The sequence below is a fragment of the Felis catus genome, chromosome B3 (assembly GCF_018350175.1).
Source record: "Felis catus isolate Fca126 chromosome B3, F.catus_Fca126_mat1.0, whole genome shotgun sequence".
NCBI lineage: Eukaryota > Metazoa > Chordata > Mammalia > Carnivora > Felidae > Felis > Felis catus.
In genome coordinates this window covers 54113602-54127464 of record NC_058373.1, presented here as the reverse complement: position 1 = coordinate 54127464, position 13863 = coordinate 54113602, and the positions used below count along the sequence as shown (strand labels likewise).

The 13863-nt window shown below is 38.7% G+C and overlaps 1 long non-coding RNA gene across 1 annotated transcript in view; it reads left to right on the top strand.

The window, feature by feature from the left end:
* Positions 1 to 13863, top strand: part of LOC102900762 — a 105966-nt gene that overhangs the window by 68336 nt on the left and 23767 nt on the right. The window contains exons 6-7 of the long non-coding RNA XR_002742941.2: positions 12730 to 12793; positions 13511 to 13579. This is a non-coding gene — a long non-coding RNA (uncharacterized LOC102900762). The remainder of the gene's footprint in view (positions 1 to 12729; positions 12794 to 13510; positions 13580 to 13863) is intronic.

The window sequence follows — 13863 nt, the reverse complement described above, 5'->3', positions numbered from 1 at the left end:
CCAGGAGCCTGCTTCAGATTCTGTGTCTCCCTCTGTCTCAGCTCCTCCCTCACTCATGCTGTGTCTCTCAAAAATAAATAAACATTAAAAAAAAAAAAAAGAATGTCCAGTGGTTTAATTGGATAGTGTCTTTCTGCAGCCCAAATGTCTGTTGAAGCCTAACTGGACCAAAGCCATGAGCAACCCTAAGCCAATTAAGTTTCTGTCCCGTAATTATTCATGGATCAGTAGGTACCCTTTGACCATAAGCTTCCTATTAGCCGCGGCATTGGCCTGAGACAGAAGCATGACACCTAAACTTTGGGCTCCCTGATAAGGTTCAGAGAGATTGTCAAGAATCCATTTTATTAGCCAGTCCTGTTCCATTCCATCCTGGTAAGGATAATAAAACACTCAAGGAGTTACAGGAAAAAATGGTAACACATCTCCAAAGAGTTATAGCTTTAAAAAATATTTGTGTTATTTCCTGTCAAGTAAAAAATAACTCAGGCACGGAGGATCTAGATCAATGTAGTATTCTGCCAGTTTGGAAGAGAAGCCACTCTTCAATTTACCTCTACATTTATGAGAATCAAAAGATGATTCTGTCTTCAGATGAGGATCTGTACAACCTTCCAGAGAACTTGGAATGTATTTCATCACAGAGGAAAGAATGCTGTGATGTATTTCCCAAGATGATTTATCAGGATAAGTTTGGGTCCCCAGCCTTTGACTGGCATACATTGACTTCCCCAATAAATAGTCCCATGCTGAATGTCTTTTGACACTTAACACATTACATATGTCAGGTGCATGTATCAACCACCAAACCAGGAACGCCCTGTCTTCTCATTCATGCTGCTGTTCCTTCTTTATTAATATTAAATCTGCTAATAAGGAAATCAGAGAGTTTTTGTTTTGAATGTTTATACAGTCTAGAGTAGAGATGTATTATGGTCCAATGAATGATATTCAATGACAAACTGAATTAAGGGAGTTACAAAGTAATAGAAAGAATAATGGGAGCCAGAACTCATGGATTTAAGAATTATTTCTGCCCTAGAGAACCCAGAAATGGACCCACAAAAGTATGGCCAACTAATCTTTGACAAAGCAGGAAAGAATATCCAATGGAATAAAGACAGTCTCTTCAGCAAGTGGTGCTGGGAAAACTGGAGAGTGATATGCAGAAGAATGAACCTAGACCACTTTCTTAGACCATACACAAGAATAAACTCAAAATGGATGAAAGACCTCAAGGTAAGACAGGAAGCCATCAAAATCCTCGAGGAGAAAGCAGGCAAAAACCTCTTTGATCTTGCCTGCAGCAACTCTTACTCAACATGTCTCTGGAGGCAAGGGAAGCAAAAGCAAAAATAAACTACTGGGACTTCATCAAAATAAAAAGCTTCTGCACAGTGGAGGAAACAATCAGCAAAACTAAAAGGCAACTGACAGAATGGGAGAAGATATTTGCAAATGACATATCAGATAAAGGGTTAGTATCCAAAATCTATAAAGAACTTATCAAACTCAACACCCAAAAAAGAAATAATTCAGTGAAGAAATGGGCAAAAGACATGAATAGACACTTCCCCCAAGGAAGACATCCAGATGGCCAACCAACACATGAAAAAATGCTTCACATCACTCATCATCAGGGAAATACAAATCAACACCACAATGAGATACCACCTGACACCTGTCAGAATGGTTAACATTTACAACTCAGGCAACGACAGATGTTGGTGAGGATGTGGTGAAAGAGGATCTCTTTTGCATTGTTGGTGGCAATGCAAGCTGGTGCAGCCACTCTGGAAAACAGTATGGATGCTCCTCAAAAAACTAAAAATAGAACTACCCTATTTGAACTTACCCTACCCTGCCATTTGCAACTATTTGCAATTTGGATGGAACTGGAGGGTATTATGCTAAGTGAAATTAGAGAAAGACAAAAATCCTATGACTTCACTCATATGAGGACTTTAAGAGACAAAACAGATGAACATAAGGGAAGGGAAGCAAAAATAATATAAAAACAGGGAGGGGGACAAAACAGAAGAGACTCATAAATATGGAGAACAAACTGAGGGTTACTGGAGGGGTCATGGGAGGGGGGATGGGCTAAATGGGTAAGGGGCATTAAGGAATCTACTCCTGAAATCATTGTTTCACTACATGCTATATCCAACTAATTTGTATATAAGTTAAAAAAAACAAAAAATAAAATAAATAAAATTTAAAAAAATAAAAAAGAATTATTTCTGCCCTTATCAGCTGTCTATCTCAGGACAAGTTACTTAACCTCTCTGAGAGCTCCATTTTTAAAAAATATTCAAACTGAAGATAACATACAAATGTGCAAATAAACTAATATACACATTCAGACTGTTTCAAGTGGTTGTTTTGAGGTTTGACAGATTATTTTGGTGAAAAAATTTTTAAAGGGTGCTCTTGAAAACAAATGGTGATAAAAAACTGAGACAATACAGGAAAATTCTGTGTAGTTTTATTCCTAAGACAGTGATCCTCAATCTTGGCTGTTTTTAAAATTCCCAATGTCCAAGTACCATCCAGATCAATTAAGTCAGAATCTCTGGTATTGGATTCAGAGATCAGTATTGCTTTAAAAGCTCTCCAGGTGATTCCAATACACAGTCAAACTTAAGGACAACACAAGAAAGAAAAAAAGAAAACGGAAAAAGAAAGCCACTCTCATGGTTTGCTTCCTGTAGCCTGACCAAGCAACTTACCAAGATGATTTGGTTACAGGTTCCCTCGGGGACCTGGGATGCTGGTAAGCAAATTGCAATTGCTAAAGAAATATTCTGTTGATAACCCCTTTAAATGATTATGAAGAGAGATGAAAATGCTTCACATTAAGTTCATATTATTGCAACTCTTGTTTAGTGAGTTATTCGGGGAGAAAGGGACAGCAGTGCCTGTCAAAAAAATTTAAAGGACTTGGCATGAAAAGTCAGGTGGCATGTTGATCACAACCACATAGAAAGTAATGAAAGGAAGCAGAAGAGAAAGAATAAGCTGTGCTGGGACCTGGCCAGCATGTGTGCACACAGCTTTCTTTGCCAGCATGTGGTGTGCAGTAGGCAGCCTTTGGTGTCTGGCTGATCATGGAGGATGCCAGAAAAGTGTAAAAAGCCTTATAAATGTGTCCGCTGAACATCACTGATGAGTGACTGGACTCTAGCTCTCCCATCTGCCTCTGGCAGCATTGCCATCAACCTTCCAAGTCTGGGAAAGCAGCTGTGCGATTAATCACTCAGCGGCCTGGGAAAGTCAAGTTTTCTCATGGTGGAGAAGTGGCTGCCCTCCAGGTAGTGGTATCTATGAGAGAGAGCAGGCTCCTGTGAGCAGTCCCATACATGGGCTAAGTAAAGGCTTAGGGAGGATCCCCAGAAAACCTAGAGGGACAGATATTGTTGCACTGGGCTGGGAATTTTATATATATGATCACATTTAGTGCTCATAACAACTCTGTAAGGAGGGTATTTTGTGATCTCTGCTTTATAGATTCATAACTTAAGGTTCTAAAAACTTAAATCACTCTCTGCAGGCTGCATAACTAGGAAGTGACAGAGTGGGGACATAACCAAGTTGTCTGTCTCCAAATTTGTGACTTCTCTGTCATAGGGACCAAAGGTGATCCATCAATCAGCTAAGTCTATACTCAAGCCAAGAAAATCTTTGGGGTTACTATCCATGCTTATATCCTTCTTCCACCCTTTACTCTTATCTATATTCTTTTCATCCCAAAGAGGAAATCAACCTACTACAGGACTGCGTAGTATCACATAAAGCTTTGCTACTTAGAGTGTGATCTAGGAACAACCAGCAACAGCAGTTGGGAGATTAGCAGTAATGCAGAGCAAGCCCCCTGCATTTTAGGGATTCATTAAAGTTTAAAAATCACTGACCTATACCATGTAATTCTTTATCTGAAAAGGCACTTAAGTCAGTAATTCTCAAATTTGTGTGCATTAGAATTTATCTTGGTGGAAGGGGATAAAAATGCAGAATCCAAATCCTTTGCCAAGGAGTTTTTAATTTGGGAGCCACAAGGTGGGATGTGAGGAATATATGTGTTTTAACGAGTAGACCAACTGATTCAGCTAGAGGTGATCTGAGAACAAGACTATGATTAACATGGTCTCAAGAAGTATAGCACCTGCCTTCAGTTACAGATGATGAGACTGAGGTCAAGAAAGGGGAGGTTATGACATGTAGTGGTTAGTGACAGAACCAAGATGAGGACTTCAGTCCTCGAAGCAGACTAACCACATCTGGTTCAAGACTTTAGGCTTTGGAGAAAATTGCTGTCAAGCCTCTGCCCCTTTATTCTTTCTAGAACCTTAGAATTCTTGACCTAATTGCAGTTGATTGACTCCTTGCTGAGAAAAGAACACTCTGCACATTCTGTTGGAGGACACAGTGGGTGTCACTGGATTTCACTCACTGAGGTCTTTGCTTTCATAGACCTCGTTTTTAAAGTTTGTTTTGTTCTTAATGAGTTAAGAAAAGGAAAGGGTTGGGATGAGTTGGGAAGCACAGAGACCTGAGGGAAGCAGCAATACTTACACCAACATGTGCTTATGTGTACATTATCTCATTTAACCCCTGTAACAATCCAATGAGGTACCCTTTTACAAACAGTAAACTGCACCATCAGGGATGGAACCCAGCCTTTTGGCTTTAGGGATTTCTCTTTTGTACAGTTACCATCTCCTGGGGAAAGTTAGGAAATTCCACCTAGAGATTTTAAGAAGTTGGTGGACCATGGTTTGTAAACCCAAGAGAACCAATTAAATTTATTCTTAGATCATTATTTTAATTTTCTTGTTCTTGACCATGGAAATTTAACATCACCCTTAGCCCTTTAGTGCATCCCTGAGAAAGAAAGGCGAGAAAAAAGAAACCCCATTTATAAAATGCTTTTATTCAGAAATCGTTCTGTTCTTTTGGGATGTGACATGACTTAGTGGGAAAAGTGTAAAATCATGCCTCCTCCATTTATTATGATACTGGGCAAGTTTTTCTAGTATCTCTGAGGCTAGTTTATCTCATCTGTAAAATATGTCATTGTGAGAATCACGTAGGTCAGGTTAATATTTAACACAAAACTTGGGACCTAGTAAGCATTCGATGTCCCTAAATGATTGCAGAAATAGTATTAAAAAGGGTTCAGAATTTGTTTGCAATTCTTCCTGCCTCACCTCTCATACTCAACCTTGTCCAAGACTGTGGGTATATAGTAAAATATTTGTGTTCATAAATTTACTTGCATTTATTTATATATTATCAGTATGGACTCATGAATTTTAATTTTTATCAGTGATTTATAATTCATCATTGTACTTAATGATGCTCAAATTATCCCAGATTTGGCTAGCTGTAATTCTTTTCAGCTAGCACATTAGTCCTTGTGTCATGACCTCCTAATTTTTAAAAAATGCCTTTTTATTTTCTAGAATAACAAGATGTTCCAGGCTCATCTTTTGCCTATTCTGCCCCATTCCTGGAGTCAGTCATTTATCCAGAGAGTCTTGATTACTTTTAGTGGATATTGGTGTTAGAGATCAAGATTTGGGTTTCAGATATGATCTTTGCTACTGGGGCATCTTTAATTCTTGGTCCTTTGAACAGAGCATAAAATGGTTAGATGTATATAACTTCCTTCCTTCCTTCTTTCCTTCTCCCTACAGTGTGATTATCATATTTATTTGAAATACAATTTGTTCCTTTCTACTTTCAGTTAGCTCTTTCCTTCCTCTTCTTACTGATTTCATTTTAATTTTTGAATATGTAGAACATTTACATGCTTTACAAAGTCAAACTTTTTTTCTTTTTTTTTCACACAGATATTAACATACTTTGTATGTTCTTTACTTTTTTTACTTAATGTTATGTCCTGGAAATTATATCATATTTGTTCATAGAGACATCCTAACTCTTGTTTATAGCTATATACTACTACATAATGTAAATGGATCTTTCAACTAAACTCCTACACTTAGATATTTAGGTAGTTCTTTATACTTTGTAATTATAAATGATGCTGCATTGAATAACTTTGTTTATATGTATTTTTGTATTGTTGTATATATATGTTCAGAGTAAATTATTAGAATTAGTATTACTGGTTGAAGGGTAAATGCATAATGAAGTTTTATTACATGTTTTGAAATTCCTCCTCATGGGAAAATATACCCTTTTGCATTCTACCATCAATGTATGAGAGAGCCTGTTTCCACACAGCGTCGCCGAAACAGTGAATTTCTAAGATATTGAATTTTTGCCAATCTGCTAGGTGAGATTATCAGTATAATTTTAATTTGGATTTTACTTATTATGAGACTGAACATCTTTTTGCATGTAAGGGTCATTTTATTTCCTTTTGTGAGTCATCTATATATTTTGCCTATTTACTATAATATTTTGTATTTTTCCTCAATTTTTAAAGGTTCTTTATTTGTTAAATCATTTTATGTTATTGTTTTTCATTATGATAAGTGTAATCTTTAATCCCCACCCCCTGTTTCCCCCATTCCCTCTATTACTGTGGTAACCATTAGTTTGTTCTCTATAATTAAGAGTCTGTTTCTTGGTTTGTCTCTCTCGTTTCCTTTGTCCATTTGTTTTGTTTCTTAAATTCCACATATGAGTGAGATCATATGGTATTTGTCTTTCTATAACTAACTTATTTCACTCAGCATTATACTCTCTAGCTCTATCCATGTCGTTGAAAAGGGAAAGATTTCATTCTTTTTTATGGCTGAGAAATATTCCAGTGTGTGTGTGTGTGTGTGTGTGTGTGTGTGTGTGTGTGTGTGTACCACATCTTTATCCATTCATCTATCAATTGGACACGTCAGCTGCTTCCATATTTTGGCTATTGTAAGTAATGCTGCAATAAACATAAGGGTGTATGTATCCCTTTGAATTAGTGTTTTTGTATTTTGGGGGTAAATACCAAATAGCGTGATTTCTGGGTAATAGGGTAGTTCTATTTTTAATTTTTGAGGAACCCACATACTGTTTGCAACAATGGCTGCACCAATTTTCATTCCCACCAATAGCACAAGAGGGTTCCCTTCTCTCCACATCCTCACCAACACTTGTTGTTTCTTGTGTTTATTATTTAGGCATTCTCACAGGTGTGAGGTAATATCTCATTGTAGTTTTGATTTGCATCTCCCTGATAATGAGTGATATTGAGCATCTTTTTCATGTGTTTGTTGGCATCTATCTGGCTGTCTTTTTTGGAGAAATGCCTATTAATGTCTTCTGTCCATTTTTAAATTGGATTATTTGGGTTTTTTTATTTTAAATTTTTTTAAGTTACATCCAAATTAGTTAGCATATAGATAAAATACAGGTTTCCTAGTTAAACTTGAATTTCAGATGAATGATTTTTTTTTAGTATAAGTATGTCCCAAATATTACATGGGACATACTTATACTAAAAATATTTGCTGTTTGAGTTGAAATTCGAATTTACTGGGTGATATGTATTTTTATAAATCTGGCAGCCCTAATCCTGAGGAAAGATAAATCCCTAATCTTGGCATATCCTCTGTTGACCATTTAGGTTCTTAGAAATAGATCAATCCTGCTGACTTAGTCCTCTTGCATTCCATAGTTGTCTTAATGTCATTGTTTGATCTGTGCATCTGCTCTTTCAAGATAGAGTACATACAGCACAGACCTGGCTTTTAATTCTGGCCACAGAATCCTGGAAATGTTATTTATTGCATTTGAGCCTCAAATAAAATCTATCTTACAGGGCTTATTTTGTATAACTAAATGAATTAAATAGTGTCTACATACTATAAATGCTCCATAGTTTTTAATCTATTATTATATGCTAAGCTCATAATTTTAACAAATATAGTTAAAGTAGGTCTTTTTCATCAGCAAAAGGGGGATATATAGTCATAGTATCATAATCTGTTCGTGAGTATACTCATTTCTCAGATAAGGAAACCAACATACAGCTAATAGTCATGATGCTGGGGCAGGGCTCTTCGAAGATGCTTCCCAGTACAAAGGTTAGCCCAAAAGTGAGATGGGAGGTTGGGGTAACTTGGGATGGAATATGGCATTGGGAAGGAGTAAAATGGACACAGGAAAGAGTCAGGGAATGGAGGGCAGGGACTGACCAGTAAGTCAAGACAGACAATGGGAGAGACTAAGAAGTAAAGAGGATGAAAGGTTAACGAATAAAGGAATACTTAAGGAACAGAGTAAAAGTGCAAAAGTAAGGATAAATGTGAGAGAAAGAAGAAATGAAAAATATTTTTAAGTCAATTACAGAGAAAGGGAGATCATATGAATAAATGGCTAGACAAATAAGTGGGTGAATAAGAAATCAGTGAAGTGAAGATGACCATGGGGAAAGAGTTGGCTCATATATTTTATAAAGTAGCTTTTACCTATAATGTCCTATTTAATCTCCATGGTAATTCTGTAAGGAGTGAAAAGTGTGGATATTATTTTCCTCATTTTACAGAGTGAGAAATCCCAGGCTCACAGAAGTAGTTAAATCACTTGCCCCAGACTGCCATATGAATCAATGCAGAGCTGAAATCAGATCCCAGAGCTCATAGCCCCTTCTCCAACACTACACCCTTCTCCTTAGGAACTGTAGTAAGGAGACTGAAGGGCATGAGATCTAAATGAATCCAGGGCACCTAAAGAATGCAGACATTTGGTATGTTCTATCCAGAAAGAGACCCAAAGGCCCACTCCATGGCAGGGACCAGCATTCAGGTTCTAATGTTTCAATCCTTGTAAAAATATAAATGGAATTCTTATGGCTCCAAAACTAGGAGGCATACTCCTCCAGATTGTTTCTCTTTGATCTAGGTGATCCTCTACTATTTGCAAAGTGAACCATAAATTTGGTTTCACTTCACTTCTTCTCAAAACCTGCAGGCTACCCACTTGTCACAGAAGCCAGAGTGCAGCCTCCCGTCTCCAAGCTCATCTTCCAGACTTTAATCCGTGTCCTTTTGATGGGGCCAATGTATTAATTGGCAGACAACGGGAAGAAGCACAATTTTCCTATAACCATTCTGAATTCCTCCTTTGATGTCCAGTTACAATTCTCTCTGCATGCTGCAGTGCATACGATCTCATCTGAATCAAATCCAGCTCCGATAACCCTGGGAAGCCACGACACTGCTTGGGGAGAAAGATTTATACACACAATTCTTTTCCACAGTAAGAAGAAATCACAGTAGAAAATATTGTCATCAAAACACTGGTGCTTCTTTCCTAAAGCTTTCTGCTGTCTGTGTGAGGTGACTTACTCAGTCTTCACCCTTTTTGGTCATGGTTTTATTAGCCATTCATTTTCAGGAGAGAGTTAACAAAATAAACACAGTCCCTAATGACAGTAGGAATACCATCTTGGGGGGGGCAACAAAATACTTTTACATTCCCTCACATGACTTGAACTCTTGACTCTCAAAAGTGGCTGGAGAAGGACTACAAAGGAGGTAAGTGTTGGAATGTGGCAGGAATCTTGTGAGGTCCAAGAACAACAGACATGTTGCTTATGTCTGCTCTCATGAGTTTGGTAAGTGTACCTATCTCAAAATTCTACTTGTCTCCTCTGCATCTGTTCCTGTTTTTTTCACAATTTGCTCTCTGCCTGGGAGAGACTTCCTAAGACAGGACCCAAGCAGAAAGTAATGCTTCATCATAGCATTTCCACTTGAATTTCTACCATGTGCAAGACTTTGAGCCATGTTCTCCTAGTTGACCTTGTCTCTTATGCCTGCTAATTAGCCTTAACACAATTTATAACCCTTGCAACATAAGCATAATAATTTTCTTCTTTCTAGTTCTAATTGGCACCAGTCATCATAGACTGAGCTAGGCAATATCGAAAATGCACTGCCCTCCCCACTGATCTCTGCCTTCTTTGTAAACCCCTCACTTTGAGTGTGGTCTGAATCTAGTGACTTCTAAATCACGGAATATGCCAAAAAATATGTTACTTCTAAGATTAGGTTACAAAAGGCTATGACTCCTGTCTTGCTCTTAGTCCCTCAGTTGTACTCTCTTTGCCCTCTTACTTGCTCACTTTCATGAAGCCAGCTGCCTTGTGAACTACCCATTAGGTAGTTCTGTAAGCTAAGGAACTAAAGGAGGCCTCTGGCCACCAGCCAGTGGGGAACCAAGGCCCTCAGTCCAATGACTCACAAGGAACTGAATACCACCAACAACCATTTAAGTGAGGTTACATGGATATGGAAATGGAAACTTCTCCAGTCAAGTCTTCAGATGAGACTGTAACTCCAGCCTTGTGAGAGACCAAGAGCAGAGAACGCAACTAAGCCATGACCACAGAAACTGTAAAATCATAAGTGTTGTTTTAAGCCACTAAGTTTTAGAGTAATTTGTTATGCAGCAGTTGAGAAGTAACACACAGGCTTTAACTCAATTAGGCCACTAAGTTGACATTGCAACACATTAGTTCCATCACCAGCCCTACCTGCCTTCCTTCACCCTCATGAGTTAAGCCCCTTCCATTCTGTGTACATTGCTTTATAGCATTGTTCAGTTTCCATATTCTCTTGGCCTGCTCTTAGTCCGCTCTGTCATTACTCAATATCATTTCTTCTGGTAGCACCTGTATAGCTCATAACATTTTTATTTTTCCTTATCACCAATTAGCCTCAGCACATTCTCCAATTGTAGATGTTCATTAAATAAGTGCAGATGATTTATTTTTTTTAAATAATTGCAGATGATTTAAATGTCAACATTAATTTTAAGTAATTCACTTGAAAGATTTATTGAGTACCTATTACATGCTAGGTACCAAGGATAAAGCAATGAATAAATAATAGACACAAGCCCTGCTCTCATGGAGCTTACCATGTAGAGAGGAAGTTTGATATTGACACCAGTCAATTACATAGCAAACCTATTAGGTATTAAGTTCCCTAAAGGAAAGGTAAATGTGCTGCAAGAATATTAGAAATAAAGGGATTTTACTGAGTGAGGGAAATGAGGAGACACTCTCTGAAAAAGTGGTAACTGAGGCAAATTCTCAAGGGTTAGTGGGAGTTAACTTAGCAAAAGTGAGGAGGGAATGGGGGATGGAGGGAGAAGGTGAAGCATTCCAGACAAAGGGAACAGTGTGTGCAAACTAGCATCTTTGAAGTGCTCAAAGAGAGCCAGTAAATCTCGAGATTAAAGACAGAGGTGGGGTGTGATGTGAGATGAATAGAGAGGTGGGTGAGGGCCAGACCTTATCCTATCCTATTCTAGGCCAATTTTCAGGAATATCCAGAAATTTCCTGGAACAACTGCACTCTTTTGGTAGCATTACAGCCAAACAGGTGTCAAATATTCTTGGGCCCTATTTTAGGGAGTTGTTTTTTGAGACTTGCTTTGATGACACCCTTAAGTCAGGACTGGGGCGCCTGGGTGGCTCAGTCAGTTAAGCATCCACCTCCAGTTTGTGGGACTGAGCCCCATGTTGGGATCTGTGCTGACAGCATGGAACCTGCTTGGCATTCTCTCTCTCTGTCCCTATGCTCTCTATCCCCCCACCTCTCTCTCAAAATAAATAAAAAAAAACATTAAAAAATCAGGACCATGAAGGAATGAAAAGATATGGCCCTTTGACCACAAAGAGTGTGTATTCTAGTTGGAGACTTATCATTGAGAACACAACAGTCTCTAAATCACAACAATATAGTGCACGTAAAATAATAAATCCCTAACTCACAATTAAACCCTAAGGGGGGAAGGGGAGATGAGTGAAGCATGAACCCCACTGAGTCTTGGCTACACCCAAGACCACTGTCAAGACCCTTTTTGGTTAAGTGAGTATCAGGCTCTTAAAGATGTTGTACAGTCTGGATCACAAGAGGTGAGGAAGAAATCTCAAAAAAATAAAAATGGAGACAGGGTCCCATGAAACTCATGAAAGATGGCAGAAGCAGAAGGAACCAAGAATACTTATAAGGAATTCTGTACTGAGTAGCTTAGCGCCACCATTCTCTCAGGGATCCTACTGCTCTTCTCATTTTATACAGAAATGATAGAGATGGCAAGCACATGTGACTCACACAGATACATATCATGCTGCATAGATACTAGTTGAACAGTTTGGGGAAGGGCCATTATATAGGAGACCCTTCACCCACTATGGAATCAGAGTTTTCCACAGAAAGAACCACATGGATTATGAATGGAATGTCCTGTAGCCTTGCTGAGATATCCTATCTCCTTCTCCTCTTCCTCTAACTTCAAGATGCATCCAGCCTGTGTGGATAATCCCACAAGACCTCCTGTAAGGGTAGACTACTGCAGCAGCCCTCTGCCATGGGCAGAAGAGGTGGTGTGTGAACCCATCCATGAAAGCTTTGTTCATGAACTCTGGCCATATGTGTACAAGGACTCACCTCCTGAACTGACTCCTGAATACTTGAAATTTAATTGGATCTTGGAATAGTCTTCAGTGATCCTGACTGCATGGTTGTAAACTCAGATGCAACCATCTATGAAACAAAAACATGCACATTAAGTTCCAAATGTGCCACAATTTTTCCAAAAAAAAAATCCTCCCATGGAACTTTTAGACATATGCAGATCTTCACTGATTAAAAATGGCCACCATTTGTTAATTACAGTGTTCCTGGCACACTATATATTTTATCTCAGTCCACACACAAAATCTTTAAAGATGGTGCCATTATCTTCATTTTACAGATGGAGAAACCAAGAGTCAGAAAGATGAAGATAACTTCTCCAAGATCACAAGTAGCAGACTCAGGTGGGTCTGTTTCTGGGAACCAATAGCTCAGCACCAACATTGTTTCCTCCTTGAAGCCTTGTGTGATCTCTTCATTCACTATGCCCACATTGGACTTTGAACCCATTTATATTATAAGCTGAAAATACTATATAGTGATTATTTAAGATTTTATGAAATTCTCTTTGAGGGCACTCCCTAGCACTGTGTCTGGCATATAGTGGGCCCTTCATTACTTCTAGAATAAATAAGTGTGCAGTAAGGCCATCTCTCTAGGAATAAGATATGGACTAATTTTAGAGAAAAGAGTAACAATTATGCTAAGGAGCAATCAGAAACTGCTTACTGTCCTCCTCTTCTGACCCCAGAAGAGAAATTATTTTTTGAAGTGGATACTCAACGTCTTCCATACCTGCCAGAGGGAAGCAAGAACCTCTCTACCCCACCCTACCCCTCCTGCAGGCCTCCATCACAGAGCATCCTGGTCTGAGCACAGAGCCTGGGACCCTAGGCATGCATTCTCTGGCTTCTGTAGTAACATCTTTCTCCATGAGGCAAGACCTAGGAATGACTTAGCAAAACTCAGTGAGAGCCCAGGGAAAGTGAGGGCTGCTGTGGTTTCTCCTCTTCCTGTGGAAAGATCAGCTGATCCTGGGCTCTCCCATGGGGACTGGGCTGCTAGCCTGATGTCCCTGATCTATTCACTTGGTCCCACAACTCCTTCTTCTCTTTCCTCAGGGCCAGGATGACACCTCAGTGGACTCACATCTGAATCATCCCAGGAAGTCTAGAGGGAGGAAGTGAGAGGTGAGAATACATGTTCCTTCCCTGGCTGAGTGCATAGTCCTAGTAATAATAATAACTGGCAGTCACTTCAGGATCTTCAGGGTAAAAAAAAAAAAGACAACTTTTTAGCAGATTATGCATCCATTAAAAACACCTACAATCATATTTGAAACAAAAAATCTAGCATCTTGAGAGAGAGGAAAATTGGCGGTGTTTTTCTAACAGTAGCCAAAAGTGATCTAAGAATTTTTTTTTAATTTTTTTTTTCAACGTTTATTTATTTTTGGGACAGAGAGAGACAGAAC